This window comes from Equus przewalskii, chromosome 29 (assembly GCF_037783145.1).
Source record: "Equus przewalskii isolate Varuska chromosome 29, EquPr2, whole genome shotgun sequence".
In the NCBI taxonomy this organism is placed as follows: domain Eukaryota; kingdom Metazoa; phylum Chordata; class Mammalia; order Perissodactyla; family Equidae; genus Equus; species Equus przewalskii.
This window is the reverse complement of record NC_091859.1, coordinates 20,484,145-20,503,171: the sequence shown is the minus strand read 5'-3', so window position 1 is coordinate 20,503,171 and position 19,027 is coordinate 20,484,145. Positions and strand designations below refer to the sequence as shown.

Below are 19,027 nucleotides of genomic sequence, written 5' to 3'. Positions count from 1 at the left end.
ACTTTGCCGAGTGCCCAAACTACTTCTGGACTTTCCAAATATATAAATTCCCTTTATGTTTAAGCCCATTTGACTTAGGTCTCCTTTGACTTAGAACCAGTAGTTTCTTTAGTGATCAATATGGTGGTTATTTTTGAGGGGCAGAGTTAGAGCTTTCATTTTATCTGTCACTTAAGTGTATTGGCTAAATTGTCTATAGTTAACATGGATTGCTTTTTTTTTTTTAAGATTTTATTTTTCCTTTTTCTCCCAAAGCCCTCCGGTACATAGTTGTGTATTTTTAATTGTGGGTCCCTCTAGTTGTGGCATGTGGGACGCTGCCTCAGCAAGGCTCGATGAGCGGTGTCACATCTGCGCCCAGGATCCGAACTGGTGAAACCCTGGGCCGCCAAAGTGGAGCATGCGAACCCACCACTCGGCCACGGGGCTGGCCCCAACATGGATTACTTTTGTCACTAAAGGTAACAGCAAAAATAATCTATTGACATGTAACTGCAGCATCCACCCTGCGTGGGAGTTAGTTATCTAGGAAGGTAGACATTCTTCACTAGGGCTGAACCGGATACACTGACGGCTAAGCCGATCTGTCTATTGCTTCACGTGGCCCTCTGATGACTGCTTGCATGGCCATCTGTGTTCTTGTACTACTGATAATTCACTAGTTTTGTAAATTCACTTTTTAAACAGTTTTGCTATATTGGTGCACTCTTTTCTAGTTACTCCTTTGGGGACAGAGAAACAGAGAAATACCGTCTAATGAAACTGCGCCTTTTCCCACTGCTGACTTTTTTCTACTTTTTGAGCAGTGAAGGAACTGAGTGCTGTGCTGTCAGTCATTTCATTTTTCCCTCCTCTTGACTTATTAAAAAAATACATTTTTGTGGCCAATTTTAAATTAATAGATATATATATTTTTTTCTTTTTTTGAGGAAGATTAGTGCTGAGCTAACTGCTGCCAATCCTCCTCCTTTTGCTGAGGAAGACTGGCCCTGAGCTAACATCCATGCCCATCTTCCTCTACTTTATACATGGGACACCTACCACAGCATGGCGTGCCAAGCGGTGCCATGTCGGCACCTGGGATCCGAACCAGTGAACCCCCGGCCACCGAAGCGGAACGTGCGCACTTAACTGCTATGCCACCAGGCTGGCCCTGGTTTTGGCTTTATTTAGTTAAATAGACTCATGACGCGTGTTGATCTACAACTTTCTTTTTGTTTGGGGAGGGGCTTAACATGTCATGGACATTTTGCCATTTAAGTTCGTATTGGAGCAGTTGATGATTTTTTTTCCCTAAAGAGAACAAAATCCTTTGCGTCTAACGGTGCAGCCTGTGCACCGCAGCGGGTAGTTTTGGCTCTTTGTGGGGAATACCTGCACTTGGAGCCTGGCGTTGCTGTGGGCTTTCGTCACAGCTGTAGTTGCGAGTCTTGGGCAGTTCCCACTCGTCTGATTGTGAGTCTTGCCAGCGCAGGATCCCCCTCGTCAGCCCCAGCCGCCTCCACAGGATTTTGCTGTCCGACCGCAGTCAGGAAAATTCAACAGTCTCTGTTGTCTACTGTCTGGGGGACAAACATTTGTGAAAGCTAGAAAAGCATTGTTGAATTCCTGTTGCTTTTTTGTGATTTTATATAATATGAGTTCTTAGTAATTCATATTCATTGATAAGAGAGAGAATTTGTGTGAGAGGGTGGTTTGTTTTTAAAAGAATAGGGTGGATGGGGCCTGCCCGGTGGCTCAGCGGTTAAGTTCACACGTTCCGCTTCAGCGGCCCAGGGTTCACAGGTTTGGATCCCAGGTGCAGACCTACACACTGCTTGTCAAGCCATGCTGTGGTAGGCGTCTCACATATAATGTAGAGGAAGATGGGCATGGATGTTAGCTCAGGGCCAGTCTTCCTCAGCAAAAAAAGGAGGATTGGCAGCAGATGTTAGCTCAGGGCTAATCTTCCTCAAAAAAGAAAAAAGAATAGGGTGGATGAGTAGGTGACCCACCTTGGCTCCTTGATGGAGCTTTCTGTTATTGTTATGCTGGAGAATTGACACAGTTTAATTCCAGTGCACCTTTCAATGTCTGCTCTTGTTCATTTCCCTTTTATCCTGAGGGGAGAAAGACTATCTAAGCCTAGAGTACCTTGTCTTTCTCCCTTACCCCGAGGAACACAGTGAATATCATACTTTTCATGATGTATTTTCAAAGTGCTTTAAAATATTGCTCTGATCATTTCATCATCTCATCACATAGTTTCAGAGCAGCTGCTCTGTGCCAGTCTCAGTACCAGGCCTTTGGGGGCAGGGAATGCAAGATATATCAGTTTTCACATCATTGTCGTCTGGGTGGACGTGCTGAGGTTGGGCATTGAGAAAGGATGGATCCATGGTTAGAGGGGTGAGTATTTGTTAAACAGGCGTCTTTGTGTATTTATGCCGTAATGACAGGTACCGATACATTACCATGAGCTAAGTGCCTTTCTAAAAGTTTTGTATCAGTTATTTAATACAGAAAACCTTATGATGTATGTGCTCTTCTCATTCCCCTTTTATAAACAAGAAACTGAGGCACAGAGTTTAAAGAATTTGCTCAAAATCACATAGCCAAAAAGTGACATAATCTGGATTTAAACTCAGACGACCCAACTCTGGAATCTGTGCTCGTTGTGGAGTTATTACTAAGGAATCTATTGGCTCATTGATATATTGCATTAGTGGCTTCCAGTTTTTAACAAAGAAAAAGATAGTTAATTATTGTTAACCATCAATGTCCCTAGAGTATATTGAGTTTTCAACCTGTGACACATGTTGAAGATACGGCTCTCAGCAGATACCATATCATATTGCAGTCGAGGGTCAGAACTAATTTCTAGATGTACGGAAAGCTGATCGAATTTTTACTGTGTGTTGGTACTTTGAGGGGGTGAAATTTTACCTGTTTCAGAGTCTAGAGTCCTATGAGAATGAATCTGATTCTGTCACTTGCAGTGTTGTCTGCGGTACAAAGATCTATTGAGCTGTTACTTTTGTTAAGTCAATTTTACCACTTTCAGTTATTCCTCATGAAGTTTACCTCAGTGTGTGAAAGGGTATGTTTCCCCAGTGTGCCTAAGTGTGTACAAAGATGTGTATATGCATGTATACGTGCTCTGCTTAATGAAAATCTCAGTCCACTGCTAGATTCTTGTTGTGTGTGGCCCGTACTCAGTGATTCTAAACTCTTTCAATTGGGAATCGAGTCTGAAGCTAAGAACTCCATGTTACTACAAGCCAGGCTGTGGAACCCTCAGTTTGCACTCATAGTCCCAGATGACCTTTTCTCCTCCTCATTTCATTGTGATGATGATGACAGCATCATTCACTGGACGTTGACTTTGTGCCACACTTTGGATTAAGCACTTTACCTGTATTATCTCATTTAATCCTCACAATAACCCTCTGGGGTGAGTATTGTTATTCTCGTTTTACACATGAAGCAGCGAAGGCTTTTAGATGGGTGAAGTTACTTGTCCAAAGTCACGTAGGTGTAAGTGGGAACATAAACCCAGGTTTGTCTGCCTCCAAGGTCAGTTGGTTTCCTGTGTGGAGACACCGAGCCCTTGATGAAGGAAGGAAGATGTTCAGAGCGGTGTGTGCTTGTTTGAGAGTATGTGTGTATGTAGTTTAATTTAAAAAGATAAGCAACAGTAACTATAGCTTCTTATGCACTGGTGAAGTAGAAAGACATTCGAGTTTGTATCCTAGCTCTGTTTAAGACAAAGATATTAAATCAATTTTTCTGAGTCTGAGTTCCCTCATCTGTAAAATGAAGATGATAATACCCATTTAATCTACATTGTAAGGTTGTTGTTAGGATTAGATGAGATAATGGAAATGCAGTGCTGAGTAAGTACTGCACACATGTAAGGAGCTCTTAGCCAGTACTTTCATCCCTCCCTCCCAGGAACTTTTAAAACTCATTTCTTGGGGGGCCGGCCCCAAGGCCAAGAGGTTAAGTTCTTGCGCTCTGCTTCAGGGGCCCAGGGTTTCACCAGTTCGGATCCTGGGCGTGGACATGGCACCACTCATCAGGCCACACTGAGGCAGCGTCCCACATGCCACAACCAGAGGCTCTCACAACTAGAATATACAACTACATACCAGGGGGCTTTGGGGAGAAGACGATTGGCAACAAATGTTAGGTCAAGTGCCAATCTTTAAAAAAAACCCATTTCTTGGGATTAAAATTAGATACTTCCGTGGATTTACTTTAACAGGTTCCTTAAAAGGGACTTAGTGCTGTTTTTTACTTCATTCATTCAGCTAACTTTTGTTGACTATCTCCTAAACAGTGGCATTGTTGCTGGAGGTGCAACAATGACTGAGACCTCGTCACAGACTGTTCAGGACATTTCTTTTTGGTAGGATTGCTGTCTGTAATCCAGTCTAACCCAACCACATGCTAACGGACCACATGTAAAGTGAGCAGGGTCAAATTCCTCCTGTGGCCACCCAGACTCAGCTGCATGAAGAAATCTCGGGGCAGATGGGGCGTCCAGCACCTGTTCTGATGTTGCCTATTGTCCTGGGGGTGAGTGAGGGACGGGGCAAGGCTTCGAGGGAAGCAAAGGGACAGCTATCCCCAGACGCCGGGACACAATGTGGGGCCCTCTTTGGGCTTCGTCACGGCCCAAACTCAAGAGGCCCCTACCAAGTTTGTTTACACTGGAACTGCCCGTGTAGTTTTTTAAATCCCCCAAAATGGAAAGAACCACGTTTTCCTCTCAGCCCACCAGTAAACAAGAATGGAAAATAGACTCTAGTCCATTTTGAATATATTTAAATTGTGTGTGCTGCAAAATTTCGCACTGGCACTGTTTGTTTAGCGTTTGAACTGAAGACAGTCCTTGAGGCAGCTAGACTGGAGAGAAATGTCGCTCAGTTCACTGTTTACTGAGCGCTTCCTAAGGTAGGCATCGTGCGAGATCAGAACACACACCGTCACATCCAACAGGAATCATCAGAACTCCAGCAGCAAGACCTCTGGATCTTTTAGATGCCACGCTGTTGGTCCGGGCGCTAATGCAGTACCAGAAACTCGGAGACCATCGATCTCATTCCCCCAGGAGGGTGGGCAGATAAGAAGTCGTCTGAGACCTGGAAAGGTAGAGAGTGCAAGGTTTGAGCGTTCATTAGGGAAAGCATTAAAATCACCTCTGTGTTCTCAGATAGCAAATGTATGCACCTGCCCCGCTCATCCCCATACTGCCCCATGCACACGTGTACACACGTAAACACATCAGTTTCAGAAGGCCACCAGCAAGTACACTTAGAACCAGTAAAATATGTAATTTAGGGTAGTGAGAGGGACACGCTTTGCTGGGAAAAGGAGGAGGAGAATACGTTTCTATTTCTAAAAGTTGGGATCAGAACTGTTTTCCAAAACATCATTTAACTGAGTCAGTGCAGCAGAGGTTAGCTTGTAGGGGAATTATAGCTTAATGGAAACAACAGCAGCATCAGGCTTGGGTTGCACATTTTAAAGCAGTAAAGTGATAGTGAACCCAAATGCCAGTCCCTGCGCCTCCCCCAGCGGCAGCTGTCACTGTGTGGGTGGACTTGGCTGTGCGTGTCTCAGCTCACCCTGATGTGTTCCTGTGTTGTGTTTCACTGTCGGCGAGCACACGGTGGCCACTGCAGAGCGTCCCAGGCTTATGCTAGAGACCATCTGACCCGTAGGTAACCAGGAGAGTCAGAGCCTCAGAATCCACACACAGACTGGCTTACACTTTTCATTTAAACTGTGCTTGAAGCTTGAAATGTTTCCAGCTGTACACATATTAGAGGAGAGGATCTTCAAAAATTACAGCGGTATTCCAAAAGAGGCCTTGGTGATTCTAAATGGCCGGCAGGGCAGGCCAGAGGTCATTGAGGATTCAGGCTGTATGAGAGAAAGAAATCTCCAGTGGGATTGCTCGGACGGACGGGCAGCTGGGACAGCCGCCTTTCCTGCCCTGCAGCATGCTAACAGCAAGACAGATGTTCCTAGGGCCCAATCTTTGTGCCCTTCTGCTCCTGGGGAAATTAACTCCCATTCCTGTTCCTCCAGCTCCACCCTCACTGAGTACATTCTGTTCTTTCAGTGATTTTTCAGGAATTTTTGAGAGGCTATGATATACTCAGCTCCTGGTCTAGGTAGAAATCAGAGGGGGCTGCTGATCACTCAGTCTCCAGACCTCCTGCCTGGGACGTGCATCCTCATCTTCTCCAGGCCACCAGTTCTGAAAGAAGGAGGAAGGAAGTTCCAGATGTGCCAGGGATTAAATATGTATGGATGCATATAGTGGTTACAAAATTTAAAGGGTATAAAGTAGATCTCTTTCCCAACCCTGTCCTCTCCCCAGAAAACAACCACTATTAAGATTCAGTCTATTCTTACAAATATATTCTATTCATATGTAAATGTATATGCATATTTAATTATCCTCTTTATTTTCACAGATGGTAGCATACTATCCATATTATTCCCTGCTTACTTTTTTCCCTTGTCTTGGGAATTGTTCCAGGATAGCACATGTAGAGTTGCTGTATTCTTTTTTAATAGCAAGAGAATGTTTGTTCCATTGTTTAGATAAACCATCATTTACTTAACCAGTCTTTTATTGTTGGACATTTTGGCTGTACGATCTTTTGCTATCCCAACAATACTTAATTGAATATCTTTGAACATATATCTTTGGGCACATATGCTAATTTGTCTATAGAATCAGTTTGCAGAAGAATTACTAGGCCAGATAGTATATTAATGGAAAATGCCAAGTTGCCTTCCTGTACAGGATTTATTCATTTACACTTTCCAAGTGATGCATAAGAATGTATCCTCCTGATCACCTTTTCCCTATCCTTATCCCCTTCTAGGCCATAGCAGAGTCTGTCAATTATAGGGGAAAAGGTTTGGGGCTGGATATGAGCATAAATATTTTTAAAACTCACCCTGTGTGTGTTAGTAGTCTTTCAATTAGTTACAAGCCACAGATAATCTACCTCAGGAACCAAAAATTAAAAAAAAAAAAAAAGAATTTATTGGCATATATAACAAAAGTCCAAAGTCAAAATGTGGATCAGGCATAGCTGGATCCAGGAAGAGCTGCCATCCATTCCAGGGGACACCATCACACTGTTTCTAATACAATGTGAATGTGCCCCCTGGAGTTAGTGGCCCTGTGTTGGGGGCACAGTTGAAGTCGTGGGGACTTGGTCTCTTTCCACTTCTAAGCCCTGTTTTCTTGGGGTTTGCTTCATTCTCAGGCAGGCCTTCTCCAGATAGTAGCCCTGGTAGCTCTAGGCTTATCAACTTTATCAACTTTATAACCTAAGAACCAAGAGCTTCCCCTTCTCTGTAGATGGAGCAGAAGTTCCACAAGTGAGCTTCATTGACCTGGCTTGGGTCAGATGCTCATTCTTGACAATCACTTCTGGGAATACCTTTTAATTTGCTTGCCCATCATCCATCCCGTCTTTTTCTGATAATAGCACCTTGATTGATTTTCTTCAGCTCTCGGTCAACATGGTCTGGGGCCCTCTCTTCCTCCAGGGGTGAGCATGCTACCCCAGCACCCATCCTACCAACGACCAAAGCAATTCTGAATCTCAGATACCACCACTAACCATCTGTAGGCTAGATGAGAGCTTCTCAAACTCAGGAGAGTTACAGCTGAAGAAGAGGGTTACAAATATGCACACAGACCACCTGGGGATCTTGTACTAGAGCAGATTCTAATTCATTAGATCTGAGGTGGGGCCCGAGATCCTGCAGGCTTTTGGGTGATGCTGATGCTGCTGGTGCAAAGGCCATATTTTGAAGCAGGGGATAGAGTGCGGAGGCCATGATCTCTTTAAGTTTCTTCTAATCTAAGAATTTTGAGATGTCATAGCGTGTACAGAAGGATATGAAACAAACAAAATCTCCACAAGCAATCAATTCCAGTTTGTTTCCATTTCGCAAAGAGAAGTCGCCTTTATGATCGCATTTATCAAGGTATTATTAAACATTCGTTCATTTTAGAAATACAATTCTATTGCCTGTCTTGGTAGGGAGCAGGGAGGAAGCCTTTGCTGAATTGTTCCTAAAGAATTGTACTTCTGACCAATATTGGCAAGAAAATAACTTCCTTCTGGCAACTATGAGCTCTCTGTTGTCTTAGTGAAAAAAACTGCCACTGCTTCCACCATCAAGCCAGTAACTTATTAGAGTTTTGCCTGAGGAACCAATCTGCCCTTGGCAGACACTGGGCTTTATGTATCTAGTGATGCCATCATAGCTGGGTGGTCTGGGAGCAAATTCTGGGGACGATATACTGGTTTCTTGAGAATAACAAAATCAATATCTCTCTTGTGGCCAGCTACTCTTTAGGTTTTCTTTTTAAATGAATTCTTTTCTCATCATCTCTCAGAACCAATACCTCAGTCCAAGACTAACTTGAATAGCATTAAAGATTTTCTTTGCTGTCCCTAATTCAGATCAGGTATTGAATGGACCCCCCTTCCCCAGCACTACTTATTGAATCAGAAAAATGATTTCTTTTGTAAAGCAATTTCATGCCTTGTTATCCCCAATATGTCTCTAAAATGCAAAGTTAGATGGCATTACCAGAAAGCCCCTATTCATTTCAGAGATTGAAAGGAGAAAAGAAATTTTTTGAAGAGGCTCAACAAGCCTGTGACACCATCCACTTGGCATCTTCATTTGCTTTTAAATCATGCCTCCTGCAAGGAAAGCTGTGGCCTCAAACACTTGTGTCATTATGTAAATAGGGGTTAATGAATTGATTGTACAAAGTGTACTGTGATTGAGAGTTTGGCTCTTTTTATGAGAAAGTAACAGAAAGACAGCTGGATTTTTCTTCTGCTTTCTTTGGGCATCCTAATACTCTTCTGTTTTACAGATTTGGCCTTTACCAGAAGGCTAGTATAGAGAATTCTGCAGAATTCTCATCTTGCATTTCATTTTCTTATTGCTAAATTGTTAAGTAAAGCCAGTTCCATCTGTAAGCTTGGAAAGCTTTAAGACTTAGTTATTAAAAGGTAACATCTCCTCTATAAATACTGATCCTCTATAAATGCTGTAGTGTCCACATTTGCCTTTTGAGATTGATGTATCCATCCCCTTAATTAACTTACAATGCTCAAGAAATGGGAAGTTTAGTCCCCCTCCTGCTCTCTGTATTGACAGCGGGCTCACTGAGTGGCAGAGCTGCCCGTAGGTGATGCCCAGGCTGGCAAGTGCCGAATCAACCAATTGACTTTGAAGGTGGAAGAGAAGGAAGAGGGGCATTTATTGCAGCAAGGGATCATCTTCATCCATTAGCAATATAAATAGCAGGAGAGAGATGATTTGGGGATTTGTCAACTGGCTGAATGCCGTTTTTCTTTATTGAACACCTGCTGCGTTCCAAGGCATGGGCGTGGGTTCTGGGTAAACAGTGATGAATCCCACATACTGGGTGTGTAGTGATGAGCCCTGACTTCATGGAGGTAACTTAAATAAGCCATTTCTTTGGGCTTTACTTTTAAAATGAAGCTAACTCCTCACCTCCCAGGGGTGCTATGATTATCAAACACACTTAGAAAAAGAATGAAGTGTTAAACAGTTGTAGAGTTCTTTAGGTCAACGTGGTTACACAGCCTCAGCAACATCCTTAACCTTGAACTCTCCAGGGTCGGCTGTTTTGCTTGTTATCTGCTTTCATGAAGTCATCCTCAAATGGCCCCCCTTTGCTGTTTTGTGACAGTTGCATTTTCCTCTCCAAAGATGATCCCATTTTCCTGATCCTTGATCAATGCCAGCTTCTTATCTGCTTGGCAAAATACTCTTCAAAAGGAGGATCCTGCTAACTAAGAAATTTCATAGGCATTTGATGGGAACTCAGAAAGAGAAAAATGACTATTCATAAAAGACATTAAGAAAAAATCAAAAGTAATTTTCTGTGTTTTATACACAATAAAAATGAGATACTTAAAATAACACCCCAGGATACAATTATCATGAGACATTGCTGTCATTTCCTAGAGTTAGAAATAAACAGAACAGTTTTGGAGTTGGGCAAGGAGCCAGGCTTGTCGTTTGTGGATGGGAATGATGGGGGTCGTGCTCTGAGCCAGAGAGCGGGCTGCGTGGGGCTCTCTTGGGATTACCCTGGAGCAGCTGAGACTTGAAAACATGCGGGGAGAGTTTCTAAGAATGCCTGTGCCATACGGGTAGGGGGAGGATCTCAATGCTTGCATTTAGAGACCTCTGGCCTGTCACAGAGTCTCCCAGGGTACAGATTTTTGGCTCATTACACAAATTTTGTGTGTTATCTGCTAATTGAGGGACTCCGTCCTCCCATCTCCAGTTCTGATGTCCAGGGCAATGTATGTTTCTCTGTCTCTCTCTGTTCTGTGACCCTGTCTGTGCCTCTCTCCCACCCCAACCCCCTCCTCCCCACACAGATGATTTCATCACTAAGAACGAGAAAGCCCAGCAAACCTCAAATCCGGGCCCCCTAAAGAAATGTGCTAAAGCGTCTTGTTTTCCACTTTGTTAATTGCACAGTTAAGAGGTCGTCTTATGAATGAAGGGTTGCTTCTTTTTTCCATCCTCTGACAAAGAGGCTGCTTGGTGGGTAGTTAGCATCACGGTGGAGTGCAGTGTTGGCAAACGTTTTCCTAAAGGGCCAGATAGTAAAGATTCTAAGCTTTGTGGGCCATACAGTAGCTGTCACAACTGTTGAACTTGGCCGAGGTATCGTAGAAGTGCTGATAGGCAATATGTGAACAAGGAGCGTAGCTGTTAAATTTGAATCTTATATAAATTTTACGTGTCATGAAATATTCTTCTTTTGACTTGTTTACTGTTTGAAGGCACAGAAACCAGGCTTAGCCTCTAGGCCTCGTGGAAACAGGCAGCAGCTTGGGTTTGGCCCACAGAGCATCACAGTTTGCCAGCCCCTGGTGTTGCGGGAGAAACGCAGAACTAGGAGTGAGAAGCCTTGCGTTCCAGCCTCAGTCTTACTGCTTTTTAACCTTGACCTAGTCCTTGAATGTCTAACCTCAGTTTCTGTATCTGCAAAATGAGTATCGAGAGAGGCGGAAAGGTGATTTTTAAGTTGAGAAACCTGGCAAACACGACATCAACCAGGTGATCGGGGTGACATCATCAGTGGTCAGTCATGTTGATAGAATGTCCCCTTCATAGGTGATGAAAATGGCGCTTCACTTCTGTGGCTGTCCCCGTAGAAACCTAATACTCCAGTCTAAAGATGAGAAAAATGTCAGACAAACACACATTGAGGGACATTCTGGAAAATACCTCACCAGTATTCCTCAAAACCGTCCAGGTCATCCAAAACAAGGAAAGTCTGAGAAACTGTCACAGACCAGAGACGACTAAGGAGACAGGATGAGTACATGTGAAGCAGCCTGGAGGTGGGATCTTGGCACAGAAAAAGGACATTTGGGAAAATTAGTGACACCTGAGTAAAGTGTGGAGTTAATAGTATTGGGTCCGTGTTGATTCCTTAGGGGTGGCCCATGTACCATGATAATGTCAGATGTTAACATTAGGGAGATCTAGGTTAGGAGATTATGGGAACTCTGTACTATCTTTGCAATTTTGCAGTAGATCTAAAACTATTCTAACATAAAATGCTTATTTATGTTAAAAAAAGTAACTAAGAAAGAAACATCTCCAGGATTAGGCAGTTGATTAGGGTTGGAGGGCAAGGGAGAAGGAGAAATAAAGGTTATGTCAAAGTCTTCAGCCTGAGTACCTGGGCAGATAGCCATGCCACTGGACAGAAGTCACGAATGTCGGAGGCAAATCAGGATTGGAATAGAAAATAACGAACTTGGAGTTCCAGGGACACATCCAGGAATATGAGGTACCACTTAACACTTAAAGTGATGGAACACTCAGAAAGGGCATTTGGATTTCAGATGTTTTGGTTAAAATCTCCAGCTCTGCAGTATGTGACATTTAAGTCTTAATTTAAGAAAGAAAGATTAACTGGATTAAATAATAATAGAGTTATTGGACATTGTGCGAGAAGCTGGACCCCTGCTCGTGTATGTATGTCTCTATGTGCGTATGTTTATCCTGTCGTCATTAATGCATCGCTTGGAGCTTGCAGAGCTATAAGCCCCTCTTTATTTGCAAAAGGAGTTTAAGTCGTGTTGCCAAGTGGAAGATTATTTATTAAAATGACTCATTAGCCGGAGCCAGCCCATTTTCTTTAGCAAATAAGTGCTAGTTGTGTTGACCCACACTGGAGAGAGTGTTTTGTTTGCTTCAGACAAGAAATAAGAGCTTTGTTTGAGTCATTCCTTTTTCTGTCTCACCCTATTTATATTTTACAGCCAGAATTGCTTCAAAAGTGCACACGGGCCTTCATCAGAGGCCTGTGATGTTTGCTGTGCATTAACAATGTACACGATAAAACCGCAGCCGAGACCTCACACTGCATTGGTAGTGAACAGGCAGTTCACAACAGAAGAACTTCAGATGGCAATAAATGTATGAAAAAATTAAACCTTATAAATAATCAAAGATATTTAATTAAACAGATGTCAATGAGATGGTAAAGATAGTGAAGAAATAAAGGACCCTGTGCTGGCAAGGGTATGAGGAAGAGTACTATGGTGTGAATGTCAATCCATAGGATCTTTTGGGAGGGAAGTTTGAAATCTATATTCCAAACTTGAAAATGTGTATATTCTTTGTTCCAGCAACTCCACTTCTAGGAGACTGTCATAAGGAAATAATGGGACAGGCATGTAAAGATATCCGTAAAAAATGATCAGTTAAGCACTATTTAAATAGTGAAACATGGGCTGGCCTGGTGGTGTAGTGGTTGAGTTCACATGTGCCACTTGGGTGGCCTGGGGTTCACAGGTTCAGATCCCAGACATGGACCTATACACCTCTAGTCAAGCCATGCTGTGGTGGCGTCCCACATACAAAATAGAGGAAGACTGGCACAAATGTTAGCTCAGGGTTAATCTTCCTCAAGCAAACAGAGGAGGATTAGCAATAGATGTTAGCTCAGGGCTAATCTTCCTCACCAATAAATAAATAATCAAATAAATAGTGAAACATTGGACACAATATCCAACAATAGGACATTGGTGAGCATCAACATTGTAGATGTAGCTATTATAACAGAAAGACTTGCATTATTAAGTTTTTGTAAAAACATATTTCAAAATGAATTCATAGTCCAGTTTATGTAAAAATGTATGTGTGCATTTGTGTTTCTATAGGAACATATGCTAAATTTTAAATGCCTTTAAAATGTAGATGCAAATAAAAATGCTTTAAAATTTAAAACAAAATGTAGAGTCTCTTGGTAAATCCTGAGTGGTATAAACCACTTGTCTCATAAATTACTATTATTTGTAGCCTAAAATATGTTCCCATCACCACCCATACTCTCCCTCTCCAACATAATCCTTTCTTAAATAAAAGTTATAGCTCATCGTAAATTATTGAGTAAAGATTTTTATTCACAGTATAAAGAATCTAGTGTTGTCTTAACCAAAGAGAAGCCAATAAATAGTTGTCATGCCTTAGTTTTGTTTTATGCTACAGTAGTTGAAACACCCCAGACAGTGCTTCATAAAAAATACTATTCTTAAGTATGCAGGGTGAAAAAAATGAGATTTGGGGTAAAATTTTTTTTCTTCACTTTGATGTCATTAATTTATATCTTGCCTCATTCCAAATGTATTTAACGTATGTAGATCTCTCAATAGAATGTGTGCTGAGCATAAAAATGTGTTCATACACAAGAACAAACCAGCTATACTGTTATACTGCCTCCAAGGTCGTGATGATTTATAGAGGACAGAATGTATTTCCAAAAACATGCAGAATCTCTGAACTAGAGACTTGACTTTTAACACAAGAATGAAATGATTCAGAATCATCTTTCTTCCCAGGTCAATAGGAAACCAGTGTGGCCATGTAGTTCCGGTCAGTCAGGGAGTAGAGCTTGCGAGAAAGAGCTGACCTTAACCAGCGGGATCCTTAAGTAGATAAAGCTTCATGTAACCACACACAGCCTGAGAGAGCCAAAGAAGAGAGGAAGGGGAAAGGGGAGAGGGGAGAGGGAAAGGCCATAGATCCCCTGCCCTTTGCCAGGCACTAAGCCTAAAGGCTTATTGTGCGCTGGCTCGTTTAGCAAGCTGCAGGCCCATCTATAATGTTCAGATGGTAGCTGGAGCTAAATATTTCTGAATAAATCAATCCTCTTCCTGATGTTGCTCTCACCAGCTGCATCCCGTGGGCAGCCATCGGCTAGATCAGCCGGTTATGCAGTTACTTGCTAATGATCCCAGATTTCCCCTCCTCCCACCTCTACTCAGAACTGCAGGAGCCACTGCTTCAGCTGTGTGCCTGAGCCGGGGCGAGGAGGGCTCGGGATTATTTGAAGAGGTCCACCAGATGCCTCAGATTTCATAGACAGGGGTGTCAACAGGACTGCATTTTCATCTCGCTAATTTGTATCCGCCTTTTTCCAGAAAGAATTTGAGGTGCTGAAATCTTCCAGCAGTATGTGTCCTGTGAGACGTTTCCTAGGACGAAGAACTTAGGAACCCCACAGAGAAGCATAATATTTTAAAGAAAAGCAAGACAAGACAGTGAGGAAGGTAAACTTCTCCCTCTGTGTGGAAAGGAGCAAAAGGAACAGGGGAGAACGGTTTAGGATGGTTGGTCATGGGAGGGGGTGCTCCCACTGCAGATGCTTTAGTGATTAAAGTAGGTGGCGCAGGTGAAGGGTGAGCACTTGGCTTCGTAGGCAGGTCTGCCTCTGAGTCTTTCCCAACATCAGGAAGCCTTCTTCCTGTGTTAGGACAACTTCAAGCCAAGATTCCTTCCAGAACCTTGAGCCCAGTGAATTCCATACCCGTTATCCCTGCCATGCTTAGCTATACCTAAAATGTCAGCTCTCTTATGCTGCCATCCCCTTATTATTGTGCACCCTTCCATCTTCCCATCCCCTTACCACTATTCCAGACCCTCCCCATGCTCCTCAAGGCATGCGCCCTGCTAACACCTCCTATTTGCAAAGTCTCAAACAGGCCCGTGGACTAAGAGTAGCCCTCTGCCATGTTTTGTGCAGCCTGCACACTCCACTTTTATCCCTACATGGCAGCCACTGACAAGAGCCAAGAATCTGCTGTCTCCATTAGAGGGGAGGCCATGCCCTCCTGTTTGCCAAAGTCCCTACCACTCCCTATTGTTTCCCCAATCCTGGCAGTGTTTCATTTCATGGTCTGGGTGGTGGACAGATGAGTGTGTTCAGTTTGTGAAAATTCATACAGCACTTATCATTTTGCGTTTTCCTGTGTGTATGTTATATATCAGTTTTTTAATTAATTAAAAAACAGAATCTTGATTTCCCCAGATAAACCCTATGTAGTAGACTTTATTATTTTTTCCATTTTGTAGATGAGGATATGGGGACATGGAAAGGTCAAGCAGTGTGTCCATGGCCATACGGCTGGTACGTGACAGAGCTAGGAATCACACCCAGGCAGCCTATGCTCTTGACTCCTATGGTTTACTTCCTCCCAGGAGAGTTGGTTCAGTCATGAGATATTCTATTCGTGGTTTCTCTTTGCTGCCACTTCAATATCCAAAACATGATTTTCAGAAATGCATTTACATTATTTCTTTTATATGGTAGATTAAAGATGGCCATAAATTCTTTGCAACTCCTCCTATTGAGATGTGGGATCAAATTCCCCTCCTTTGAAATTGAGCTGGCCTTAATGATTTGCCTCATTGGTAGAATGCAACGGAAATGACACCATGTGACATACAGGGTGAACTATAAGATGACTTGCAGCATCTGCCTTGGCTTCTTTGATCTCTGACTCTTACAACCCAGTTGCCATGCTGTGGGGAAGCTCAAGGAGCCCCGTCGAGAGGCCCACATAGAAAGGAAATAAGGACACTGGCTGACAGCCCCAGCCGAGCTCCCAGCCTACAGCCAGCACCAACTTAACCAGCCGTGTGAGTGAGCCATCTTGCCAGTGGATCCTCCAGCCTCGGTAGAGTGATCCCACTTAATGCCTATAGAGCAGAGATGAGCTGTCCCCACTGAGCACTGCCCAGATTGCAGATTTCATGAGCAAAATAAATGATTATCGTTGTTTTAAGCCGCTAAATTTTGACATAGTATGTTGTACAGCAATTGGTGATTGGAACACCCACCAACTTAACCAACATAAATTAGAATCAAATGTAAAGTCAAAAAAGGGTTCATTTTCTTTAATATTGGTGCTATTATAGGAAGTGACCTCTTATAGTGCTATTATAGGAAAATGCTTAACTCTTAATTCAAACCATCCCTGAAAATCATCCCAGAAATTATTTTTGCATTGTTAAAGTGATTTTTCTCTGTCTTCACTAAAGCAAATACCAAAGACTATCTACGTTAGTACAGATTTACTGACCAAATTGGAATCTTCTAAGAAAAAAACATTTGCTGGTAGAATGTCAACAAAGTGCCATCAAAATAATTGCGGAAACTAAATCAAGGTAAAATCAGATTCTATGTGAATCTGTGAGTCACTGGAAATTATGTATAAGAACTACAGTGTGAAGTTAGTTCCTCATACTAGCTAAAAGGGCAAAAGAATAAAACTGAGCATTTTTGTTTGGGGCTTCCCACTCCCCCTAGACGTTGCTTGACAAATAATCTCCTGACCGGACCGCACAATTACATGGGCCAGCAGACCTGACCAGCCAAGTTGGAGAGTGATTGATTATCAGGGTGGTGTGTTTACTGCAAAGGAAAGTTGCAGGGTTATCACTCCCACTTCTTCTGAGCCCTTTCCAATACATACTCCCTGTGCTCAGTATTCCTTACAAGATAAGCGAGGAGGGGAAGAAACGCCCTTGAATGCATGGCTGGTGATAAAATGCCTATGAGAAACTTGGTAGGGTAGTGGCGGTGGTGAAATACCCATTAGAAAGTTGATGGGTCTATGAAAACTTAAGGTGGCCACCTTATACAGTAGAATGAAAAAAGCATGTTTTCAGACAAACAGGAGGTATTGTGTCAAGCAATTTGTTTGATATGTAGATGGAGGAATATGACATAGTGAGTTAGAAAGAGAGGTGTTTTCCCAAAAGGCTGACAGGATCTGTTCTCTTAGACCAGCAGTGCTGCTCAGTTCTGCAGCTCGGGTGTAGAAGCAGACACAGGCAATAGATAAAAACGAGCCGATGTGGCTGTGTGCCAAGACAACTTAATTTATGGGCATTGAAAACTGAATTTCATGTAATTTTCATGTGCCACAAAATCTTCTTCTGATTTTTTCCAACCATTTAAAAACGTGAAAACTGTTCTTAGCTCACAGGCTGTACAAAACCAAGGGGCAGGGTGGGTTTGGCCCACGGGCCACAGTTTGCTGACCCCTGTTGTCATTTGAGTCGGGGAAGCTGGGTGATTGCTGAGAGAGGAAGTGGCTTGCCCTCCACTTTCTACTTTGTAAACTTTTGTATTTTGGGAACTTTTTAGAATAAGTATGCATGACTTTTAGAATAAAAAAAATTAAAGCTATGTCCATGTTAGGGTCAAAAAAGAAAAGTCTCTATACAAGGCCTTGTTCTGTTTCAGTGGAAAAAGGATAAGTGATAGCCCTTGGGACTCATGTTCAAATACTTCAAGATCTCATTCGTTCACACTCACCCACTCAGAATTTGCTGGAAGGTCCCTTTTGCTCATTCTAAAAAGAAGAGATTTATTTATCAACTTAAATTGTAGACAGTTTAAGACAAATGGTGTTACTAATTGTAACTTATTTTCATCTGCTTGTTAAAGCAGGCCTATTAGAATATCTGCCAGAGGAGACTGCGCCAAGATCAAGATGCTCGAAAGCAATGCCATGTTTCTTTTTAGTGCTGTGTTACTCAGACTACTCTCTTCTCTCATTTTACCCACAATTTGTTACTCTTTTGTGGTACCTATCTTGGGCTAATTTGCATTGGGGATTTTCTGTTCTTCTTTTTGTCCATGATAATTCTCTGTAAATTACGAAGCCGTGGTACTGGCTCTGACAGATTTCATTCATGTCAACATCGTATAGATTTTATTCACAGCTTTTATTGATTGATTCATTCAACAAGTGTTTACTGATTGCTTCCATGGACCAGGCATTGTTCTAGGCCCTGGAGATACTGGAGGGCACCAAGCAAAGTTCCCGATCTGCTGCGGAGCACGCATTCTTTGCTCAGTCTGATTTTGTCCTATTCATCCGAATTAATGTTTTCTTCAGGGACAGCAAGTGTTTCACCTCACAAGTCAGCTCTGATCGATGTTAGTGGCTGCTTGGGGTAACACATTAGGAGGCATTCTGAGAGTCAGCTAGAAAGAGGAGCCTCTTCTGTCACTGACGTGGGGAGAAGAGTGGGGGAGCAAGTGGGTCATGTGTATGTTCTGCCTTACGTGCATCGTGAATGGTGGCGGATGGTAGGCGACGGAGGGGGAGTGTGATGTGGTGAGGGTGGAATGTTCGGTGTCAGACGGGGTTCACAGTAATTACTCTTCTGTCTCTTCTTTGTGATGTAGTTCATGAAGCCTCACTTTCCTCATCTTTAAAATGGGGGAAATGATACCCACTTCAGGAGATTGTTATAAGGGATATTTGTCCTTCTGATCATAACTATTGTCATCATCAATGTCATTATTAATAGCTCATATTTATTGACTATGTATCGTGTCCTGTCATAGGCACTTTATATGTGTTATTTTTAATTCTCTCGATAACACTGCAAGATAGGTCCTATTATTTTTCCCATTTTACAGATGAAAAACTGGGATGGAAAGAGATTACAAGTCTGTTCCGGGTTACATAGCTCATGATGACATGATATGTGTGAAAGTCCCTCCACTGGGCCTGGCGCGTGATAGGTGCTCACTGTGTGTCCCTTTGTCCCCCCACACACCGCACCCCTTGCTGCCTAGCAGCAGATGTTGAGGGACCACATCCTTGTGGGTGGTTTGTGG

At 42.8% G+C, this 19,027-nt stretch overlaps 1 protein-coding gene across 6 annotated transcripts in view; it reads left to right on the top strand.

The window, feature by feature from the left end:
- TMCC3 (transmembrane and coiled-coil domain family 3) overlaps positions 1-19,027 on the top strand; it is a 244,454-nt gene that overhangs the window by 119,419 nt on the left and 106,008 nt on the right. For 2 of the 6 annotated variants that reach the window (XM_070599507.1, XM_070599511.1), the window contains exon 2: positions 14,529-14,657. The exons of 2 other annotated variants lie outside the window; for them this stretch is intronic. The gene's annotated coding sequence lies outside the window, so the exon portion shown is untranslated. Of the gene's footprint in view, positions 1-255; positions 462-12,365; positions 12,523-14,528; positions 14,658-19,027 lie in introns of those variants that run through there. 2 more of the 6 variants (XM_070599510.1, XM_070599512.1) reach the window with 2 other exon arrangements.